The sequence below is a fragment of the Saccostrea cucullata genome, unplaced genomic scaffold, assembly GCF_032062105.1.
Source record: "Saccostrea cucullata isolate Sc308-1 unplaced genomic scaffold, CSIRO_AGI_Scuc_v1 ctg4790, whole genome shotgun sequence".
NCBI classification, from domain to species: Eukaryota; Metazoa; Mollusca; class Bivalvia; order Ostreida; family Ostreidae; genus Saccostrea; species Saccostrea cuccullata.
The window spans coordinates 1-9,537 of record NW_026930751.1 but is presented as its reverse complement, the minus strand read 5'-3'; the positions used below and the strand labels follow the sequence as shown (position 1 = coordinate 9,537).

At 35.3% G+C, this 9,537-nt stretch overlaps 1 pseudogene; it reads right to left on the bottom strand.

Moving 5' to 3' along the window:
* Positions 1 to 3,088: 3,088 nt before the first annotated feature.
* Positions 3,089 to 9,505, bottom strand: LOC134229956 (torsin-1A-like; annotated as a pseudogene).
* Between the last annotated feature and the right edge of the window lie 32 nt (positions 9,506 to 9,537).

The following is a 9,537-nucleotide window of genomic DNA, read 5'->3' as shown; positions in this document are numbered from 1 at the left end:
ATGTATTATTTTTTGAGTTTTGTTTTTCAACAATTCCTGTTGCACCATTAGTATATTTTAAAGGTGAGTTTCTCCTTTCTGTTGCCTGGAAGTTAGTTCAATTTATCCTTTTATTTTGTATATTTATTAGTTTTTCAGTTTGAGGTTTTAGGCGGTTTGTATGATCATACTCTTACTGTTTGGCGTGTTTTTCTTTCCTTACACTCTTTGTGTGGCGTGTATCTCTATGAATAAAATATTAAGATATAACATCTAATTATTTTCTAAGTCAATTAATTCATACCCTCACTTTCGTGTATTTCTTAGTTTTAATCCCTGTTGAAGTGTCTCAAGTATTTAAGGCATATACTGTATACAGGGAAATTTTCGCCCCCGTTTTATTTTCGCCCCTTTCGCCCTACCCTCATATGGGCGAAATTAAAACGGGGCGAACTCAAATATTACAGTATAATTTCTTAAACATAACTATGACTGGGCGAATTTAAAACGCGGCAAAATTGTTTGCAAGTGTGAAAGGGCGAAAATAACCCTGTATACAGTAATCATGAGTCTATTTCCCAGATTAAGATCATACTGTTGTTCATAATCTAATGTTTATTTTTAAGAATTTAGAAATGAATAACTTTCTCATTGTTGTTTTTGTTCCCCACGAGTTGTCATGAATCTTTTTATTTTTCAGACATTGCGTTTTTCTTCAAAATGTCATTAAAATATACATGACATGGCCAGGGACTTTATGATTATAGAAAGATATATATCTAATGATATACGCTCTTCTTGGTAAAGAGCGAATGTAAGGTTCAAACAATCGTGCTGTAGTTCCATTTTAAGGCGACCCTCGTGTAACAGATCTAATACTAGTATATATATTTCTCTTCCTGGTTCCTAAATCACCATATGACTCCCTATATAGAAAACATTACTGGAATCGTTTCACCTGCTGAAATAAGGACGAGATTCCGAATTTCTTTTATTTTTTCATTTTCCATTCATTCTGTGCTTTATCAATATATCTCAAGAGTTTATCCAACTGTGTCCATTTCACAACATTTACAGGTATACTTTTTCAGGCTAATCTGATAAGAACTCTGTGTCTTAAGGTGTCTGTGACTTTGTGATATGGTGTTTTAAGGCTGTTGCAAACTGTGTGAGTTCATTTCCCAGCATTTTCAGGTGTACTATTCCATACTCACATGGAACAACCTTAACGTTAATCTCTGGATCAGAGCTCGGATGTCACGGACAGGTTTGGACTGTCAAATAAGTTGTTTGTGGTAGGGGGGCCCGTTTTACAAAAGGACTTACGACTTAAGACCAAATTTAATTCTTCATATAACTTTTAAAATAACATTATATCGAAAATTATTTTAAACTTTTTTAAAGGAATATGGTATGATATGTTTGCACAAACAACTTGAAAGAGAAATATTAATTCTGTAAAATACTACGACAATTTGAAGTTTTTGGTCTTAGTCGTAAGTTCTTTTGTAAAACGTATATGACAAATTTATGACTTTTTTGCACTCAAAATACAATTGCAAGTCCCTTCTTTACTTAATTGAGAGTAGTCATTCCCTGCTGGAGCAGACAATATGCTATAAGTTTCTTCTTCATTTGTGATGTGCTCCGAGACAATAACAAATCTAGTTGGCGAGGCATCATTGGACATGACAAGCTTCTTAGCTTAATCAAAATAAACCATTAATGATGATGATCTCACGATTAATTTGCCTCTTGCAACTACTTAGAACCCCAAGTCATGGAACATCTATATAATTACATGTATCTATGAGTTCATGTTATGATGCTGGCTCAGTTGACAGATAGCCCTGCAGTTCTTTGATGTTACTACGCGCAGGGATGTGCTTAATAATATGCATCTTGTCTTCAGTTAACTGTCTCCATACTTAATCATACGACGTCTAAGGTACGTAACTTCATCGATCAGGAACTTTTCTTCTGTTTTCTAGTTCTTTGTCACTAGCACTTGTTTAATATTCTCACTACGGATTTTTCCTGTTATGATTTTGTTATCTAGGAGAACAATAGCATTGCAATTGGATATGCTTTGAAGCAGATTCTCAATTGTTTTCTGAAACATACTCGGAAAAGCTCGGAGAATCTTTTAAAAAGACGCTTGAGAATCCTTGAAGAGTGTTGATAGTGATGAATTTCTTTGATTCTTCATCTAACTCTACTCTAACTGCTGATAGGCCTGGTGCAGGTCAAGAAGGATACCTTATCCCAATCGAAATAAGTTTCACAGTGTAAGTATGCCTTTTTGCAAATGGTCTTAAGTTCCCCTGAGAGTCGGATTAACACAACTTATCACAGTCTTATTTGCTCCAGTATCAAATTATAGTCCATGGACTATTCAAATTCAAGGACATACGATAGAGTAGTTGCTCCTCCGGTTCAGACATGTGGTAAAGGTATATCAAGCATTGTCTCCATCATAAGGTGTATCACAATATATTGTACATATTTTGTTATTTTCCTTTCTGATTTAGCCTTTTGAGCTGAAACGCCCGAAATGAATTCTTGAGATTTCTCTTGGTTTTTTTTATGGTAATTCATAGGTTTGTGGTGCTTTGATATAATACTCCTTTTGCCGGTCAACAGTTTGGTTTTTTTTATCCTTTTTCCTACATTCTGTGGCAAGATGTCCGGCGACCGAATATTTGACAGAAAGACCACGTCATGTAACTTTGTAACTTTGTCCCGCTAGGTTATAGTATAGATGGACATTTTCGACCCTGTTTTATTTTCGCCCCTTTTGCACTGCCTTCATTTGTGCGAATTCAAAGAATACAGTATAATTTCTTAAACATAACTATGGCTGGGCGAATTTAAACGGGGCAAATTGTTTGCAAGTGTGAAAGGGCGAAAATAACAAGGGGCGAACATAACCCTGTATACAGTATTCAGAAAGGTGTATACCTTTGTATAAAGAATACCTATTCAAATATTACACAAAGGACCCTTATAAGATTTGGTAATATGCAGTTTTATACAGATTTTTATTTTATGTTATAAAACAATTTAAGAAAATAATTTGCAACTAAACACCCAACGCACGTTAGTTTCTTTTAGTTGTAACCATCATATATTACATAATCAACCTTATCTGGAACACATTTACAACCGTTCACTGAAAATAATTGCATGTCATCTGGGGAAAAAATTAGTTCTTTAATGACTTTTTGGACTATTTCCTCAGGAACACTGCCTCTTATATAATAATTTCTGGCCACCAGGTAATCTTTGATACACATCTTGACATGTTTTCTTTCCAGCGGAAGAAAGGGAACATAGGCTGTGATGAGGTGCTTGATGATGACGTCACTCATAAACATGCCACCTGTAGAAACATAATGTACAATACAGATACATATAAGTTTACTGCTAAGTAGTTAAACATATGTTACCATCAACAGGACGTCCTGAGAAACTATTTTCAGCCAAAATGCTGTGATGCTTGCATAGGACATTGATACTTTCGGATAATTTTACGTCTGTCCGTTTATCCCATTTTTTTATCTTTAGAACTGTTAGAGGTGAGGTGTTTGATACATTCATTTTTATTGCTTGGCACTTTGACTTTTTAAAATTACCATGGTTACCGACCTTGCTTCTCTTCCACTTGATATTTGACCTACTTTTTATTTGTCATTAAATATTATAGGGAAAGGCAAAATTAATATTCAAAGTTGTTAACAAGAAAAGAAAAACTATTAGATCTACAAACACAGCTCAAAATTGCGCAATGATATCTGATTACATATTTATAATATTGTCGCTTACTCGATTTGCTGTTAACAGTGGCCTTGGAGATGAGTTGTTCCATTTCCTTCAAACCAATTCTTTCTCTGGAACTCCAGTGCTGTAAAGTATGATTATTTATTTCTTTTCCAGCAGTGTTACTGAAAAAGAATAAATTGGAGATCATGTTAAAGAACAGACACTGATAAAAAGCGCAATTGAGCCTAAGACATTGTTTAAATTGTATTTAAGAAGACCTAGTTTTAATTCTACCAGTTTCAATCCAACTTATACCCATCAACTACTTTCTGAAGAAGAATTTCACCAAAATTCAATGTCAGTTTTTGAACATGTCAGTTTCAAAACTCTATAAAAATCCCCATAAAAACTAAAATACAAATTAGAAAACAGAAAATATTCATGCCTCTTTACTCCACACTTAAACATTAACAGTGATAGATAAACTACGTACATTAATGGTGAAAGAGAAACTACGTACTGGTCCTGCTGACAAAGGAAAAAACATCATTGTCTTTGTTTGTTAGGCTTAAGAGGATGTCCTATCATAAAAAATTCTGAAACGAGGTAAGATATTGACAAAAAGGTTGATGAAGCAAGAATATCAGCAGTTTCGTTTAACTTCGTCATTTCGGATTTCGTTTTTTATCGGATATCATTTATAAAGTTGGGAAAAACTTAAAATATAAGAAATAATACCTGAAGTGAGCGACAAAAAAATCGGCGGCGTTTTGACATCATAGACATCTGCTTTATTTTAAAATGGAACTCCTAAATATACAAAAATTGCCATTGGTCATTTGCAAAATTATTTTGTTCAAACATTCTGACTGTATGCACAGGTACTCTGTTTATTTTCAAAATATGCTTGAGTTTCTGATTAACACTATTCATGTATTCTTCCAAGAATCTGTTGGAATTCCCATAGGTATCATTTGCGCCTAATTTGTATTGGACTTAGTTTTATATTCATATAAAGCAAAATTTATTCAAAAACGTCTATCTGAGAAGAAAGAACTTGCTAGGGCCTTCAAATCGAGATTTTGAAATAGCGACGACGTAACAAACGCTGAATTGTTATTGCTAACCTTAAAAACAAGAATATGGCCTTTCTGTAGTCTGTACCCGACAGCTGCTCATGGAAATCCAGATAAGGTGTCAAAGTACCAATTAATCCAGTTGGCATCTTGTCAATTTCATAGAATATAAATAAAGACCGCTTACATCTTTTTAACTACTTTCAACCAACTTCGTTAATACGTCCTAAAATTAGAAATGAAAAATACAACCATATTATATACATCTATCAACTGCTGTTAGTGCAATATTACTGTGAAACATTAGCATTCACCGAAAATTTGCCATAAGAAACTACGTTCTCTCAAGGAATTAAACAAACCTTCATATCAGGTTGGCACAAGTCAGGTCGCTACGGAAAAGCAACGATAGTTTTTAAGTTTATTATCAGTCCAGACATCGTGCTATAGGTTTGTTCAGGATAGACCACGATCCGGTTCACCAAGGGCAACAACTCTGGCTAAGGACAGATTCATCCGCAACATCGCCTTGAGAAATCGTCTAGTAATAGTATATCAGATAAGATCTCAACTTCAAAGGGATGCTGGCTTGGAAGTGAGTGGACAGGCCATTAGGAATAGACTGCACAGATTTCACTTACGTCGTGTCATTCCGTTTGAGGGATAATCGACGATGAAACCACGTGATATTCTTAGATGAGTCGAGGTTCGCCGCGGACTTCCTTGAAAGACGCAGGAGGGTGTGGCACCAACGTAACGAACGTTTCCGTGACGTTAATGTCATTAGACATGATCGGTATGAGGATGGATCTGTTATGTTGAGGTGATACATCTTGGTACACATGTTGTGCCATCTGCATGTCGTTAAGGCCACCATTTCATTTTTCATGATGACAATGTCAGGTGGGGGGCGGGGTGGGGTGGGGTGGGGTGGGGTGGGGGGCTTGAATTCTAATACAATTTGAGAATGCTTCCATATCAATTCTGCATATTCTTGAGAAAGTTCTTGAGAAAGATTTTTAAAGATTTTTGTTAACATTTTGTTTGTATATATATTACTTAGTAATAATTTGAATTTGATTCCCCATAAATATTTCCCTCCCTACCCCAAAGGGTACTCATGATTTGAACAAATTTAAATCTTCAATACATGAGGATACTTACATGTTTTAACATATGACTTAACATGGCTTTTCTGTTATTGAGATTTTTCCCTTTATTTTCCTAAATAAATTTAATTCTACACTACGTGAGGATGCTTCAATATAAATATCACTAACCATGGCTTTGCTATTCTTTAGAAAAAGATTTTTTAAAATATATTTTAATGTAAAACTTGGATCCCCCATTGTGGCCCCATCCTATCCCTGGGGGGTTATGATTTGAACAAACTAGAATCTACAGTACCTGAGGAAGCTTCCATATAAATATCACTAATCACAGATTTGCAATACTTGAGAAGAAATTTTATAAAGATTCCCTATATATTCCTATGTAAAACTTTGATCGGCCATTATGGCCCCACCCTACCCCCGGAGGCCATGATATGAACAAACTTGAATGTACACTACCTGAGGATGATTCAACATGAGTTTCATCTTTCCTGTCCGTATGGATCTTGAGAAGAAGAATTTTTAAAGATTTTTCCTTTATATTCCTTTGTAAAACTTTGATCGGCCTATGTGACGCCACGCTATCCCCAGGGGCCATGCTTTGAACAACTTGAATGTACTCTACCTGAGGATGATTCAACATGAATTTCCTCTCTCCCGCCCCAATAGTTCTTGAGAAGAAGATTTTTCCTATATATTCCTATGTAAAACTTTGATCACCCATTGTGACCCCACCCTACCCCCGGAGGCCATTATATGAACAAACTTGAATGTATACTACCTGAGGATGATTCAACATGAGTTTCATCTTTCCTGTCCCAATGGTTCTTGTGAAGAACAATTTAAAGATTTTCCCTATATATTCCCATGTTAAAATTTGACCAGCCATTGTGGCCCCATCCCACGGGGGTCATTATTTGAACAAACTTGAATGTACACTACCTGAGGATGATTCAACATGAGTTTCATCTTTCCTGTCCCAATGGTTCTTGAGAAGAAGATTTTCAAAAATGTTTCCTTTATATTTCTATTTAAAACTTTGATTCCCCATTGTGGCCCCGCCCTACCCCCAAGGATCATGATTTGAACAAATTTAAATCTGAATTACCTGAGGATGATTCCACTTGAGTTTCATTTTTCCCAGCCTAGTGGTTCTTGAGAAGATTTTTTTAAAATGCCATTAATTTTTCACTAATTTATAATTATCTCCCCTTGGAAAAGGGCGTGGCCCTTCATTTGAACAAACTTGAATCCCCTTAACCCAAGGTTACTTTGTAGCAAGTGTGGTTGAAATTGGTCCAGCGGTTCTTGAGAAGAAGCTGAAAATGTGAAAAGTTTACGACAACGACGACGACAGACAACGGACAAATTTTGATCAGAAAAGCTCTTCGGCTCAGTTGAGCTAAAAAGTTGCAGATTTCTACCATTATCTCCAAGAAAGATTACAGCTTAAAAATCTTTACATCGCATAAAAAGATTTTCATTTCAAAATTACCTTGTAAAGAGGCACCTTGTCTTTGTATTTAAATTCTCTAGTTGCTAATACAAATTGAACACATTTGCTTCTCATTCCCTTTCGATATAGACCCTCGGCGATAATTCTCCTGACATGAGTTTTTCCTGTGCCAGCTCCTCCATGAAACGAGAGTGCCAGCGCCCTTACTGGATTTGTTGTCATATGAGCTTGCAGATGCCTCATAATGACATCAATAGCCAGATCCTGTCCAAAGACTCTGGTCTGAAGATCCTCACGGGGGGCTATAATATATACATTTAAAAGTACAATGTTTGTACAGCTGTATTTGATTTTTTAAAAATATTAAGGTTTATAAGGACAGAAAACAAGGGATGTCCAAAAAAGACAGTGAAACAATATAAATATCTCTTTTTTTTTTTAATCAATATCATACCAAAGGGAACATTTAATGAACATAAATTTTGTGATAACACTAGTAACACATTAAATGAAAAAATAATGTAAAAATTAACGAAGCATTAAGTGTACCTCTGCACACGAAAACAAACCTAATATACATCTCTGATAACGTCATGTCTATTTTTACAGCATTATGCTGTGATCACACGCGTCTCACATGCATCTCTTAATTTTGCTTGTTTGCTTTTTGTTTTGGTTGGTTAGTTAGTTTTTGGTCTTCTTTTCCAATGAAGGAAATAAATAGTATTCAAGATCAAAGCCCATTAAACAATAGGGATAGAGCAAACACGGAGCTCAAAACATCCAAAGTGGGATCAGGTGCCATGGAGAAGTGAACATCCCCTGCCAATCGGCCACACCCGCCCGCTAATGAAACATATGGAGATAACGAACAGTATTCTAGATCAAAAGTCCATAAAACAATATAAAATAGGAGCAGAGCAAACATGGACCTCCAAAAAATCAGAGATGGGATCAGGTGCCATGGAGAAGTGAGCATCCCCCACCGACCGTTCACACCTGCCGTGTGCTCCTTGTCATGATCGGGAAATAACGGGAAAATTCATTGTCAATTCACTGTAAAAAAAAAAATGGACCAACAATCAGTATGAAAAACGTCAGTCAACATTTGACTCAATGATAACAATTTGTATGAAAAACGTCAATCAGCATTGACTCAATGATAAATTGTATTTGCTGACAAGGTTATTGTATCGACCATAGAAATTACGAAATTATGACTTTAAACGAGACTGCTGAAAACCTTGTTTCATCAACTTGTTTGTCAAAAATTAACCCCGTTTTAGATATTGTACATACGTAAAGCATGCTCTTGCGTTTCAAATCAACCGAGATTTATAAACTCTGTATGCAGTTGATGAAGGTATACTAGTATTGCTGCATAAGTAAGGAAAGCTGACGATTGTAAAGTTAAGGTCATCACCATTATCGTAGAGCTTGGTTGTTAGATTACCTTTAAATTTTTTTCAAGTAAAATATCCAAATATGAAACAGATGTGTCAGACTACTATATTGGCCTTCCTAAAAATTGTCATAAGTTACTGAAAGATATTCAATTTAGAATTGACTATTTTAAGTAACATTGAATAAAATATATCAATGCAAAATTTGGTTAGTATTGTTTGAATGTTTACAATGTTAAAAGCAATTGTCTTAGACGTTTTGAGAGAACCCTAGTAAAGCAAGTATTCCCAAATTTCTCGGCAAGTACGGATCCAAAAATCTTTTTATAAGTTCGTTAGTCTCAGATGGATTTAAAATTTAAATGCAGTAAAATTATTCATAGGGAGTTTTTCTTAAAGTTATCGATGAATTACAATTTTTTCTCTTGATCTCCATCTGTTGGATTTTTTTACCTGAAGCAGCAAAGGGGACCCCATCCGATGTATAACATTCTTTAAAATAACACTTCATCGGTGTGTAAGCTGTGTATATTCCTGCAAACATTGCAGCTGCCACGCCTCCAGCAACGGATATCAATGAATTAATTTCAGGAATAAAAGTGAGGAGAAGCCAAAGCACTAGCCGATTTACAGAGCCCATGAAGGAAACTGTGAGTTACAAATCGAAAATGAAAGAAAGGTAGCTCTTGATGCACATTTATTCTAATGTAATACAGAGATAACAATACATATCAGAAGCAGAGCAAACG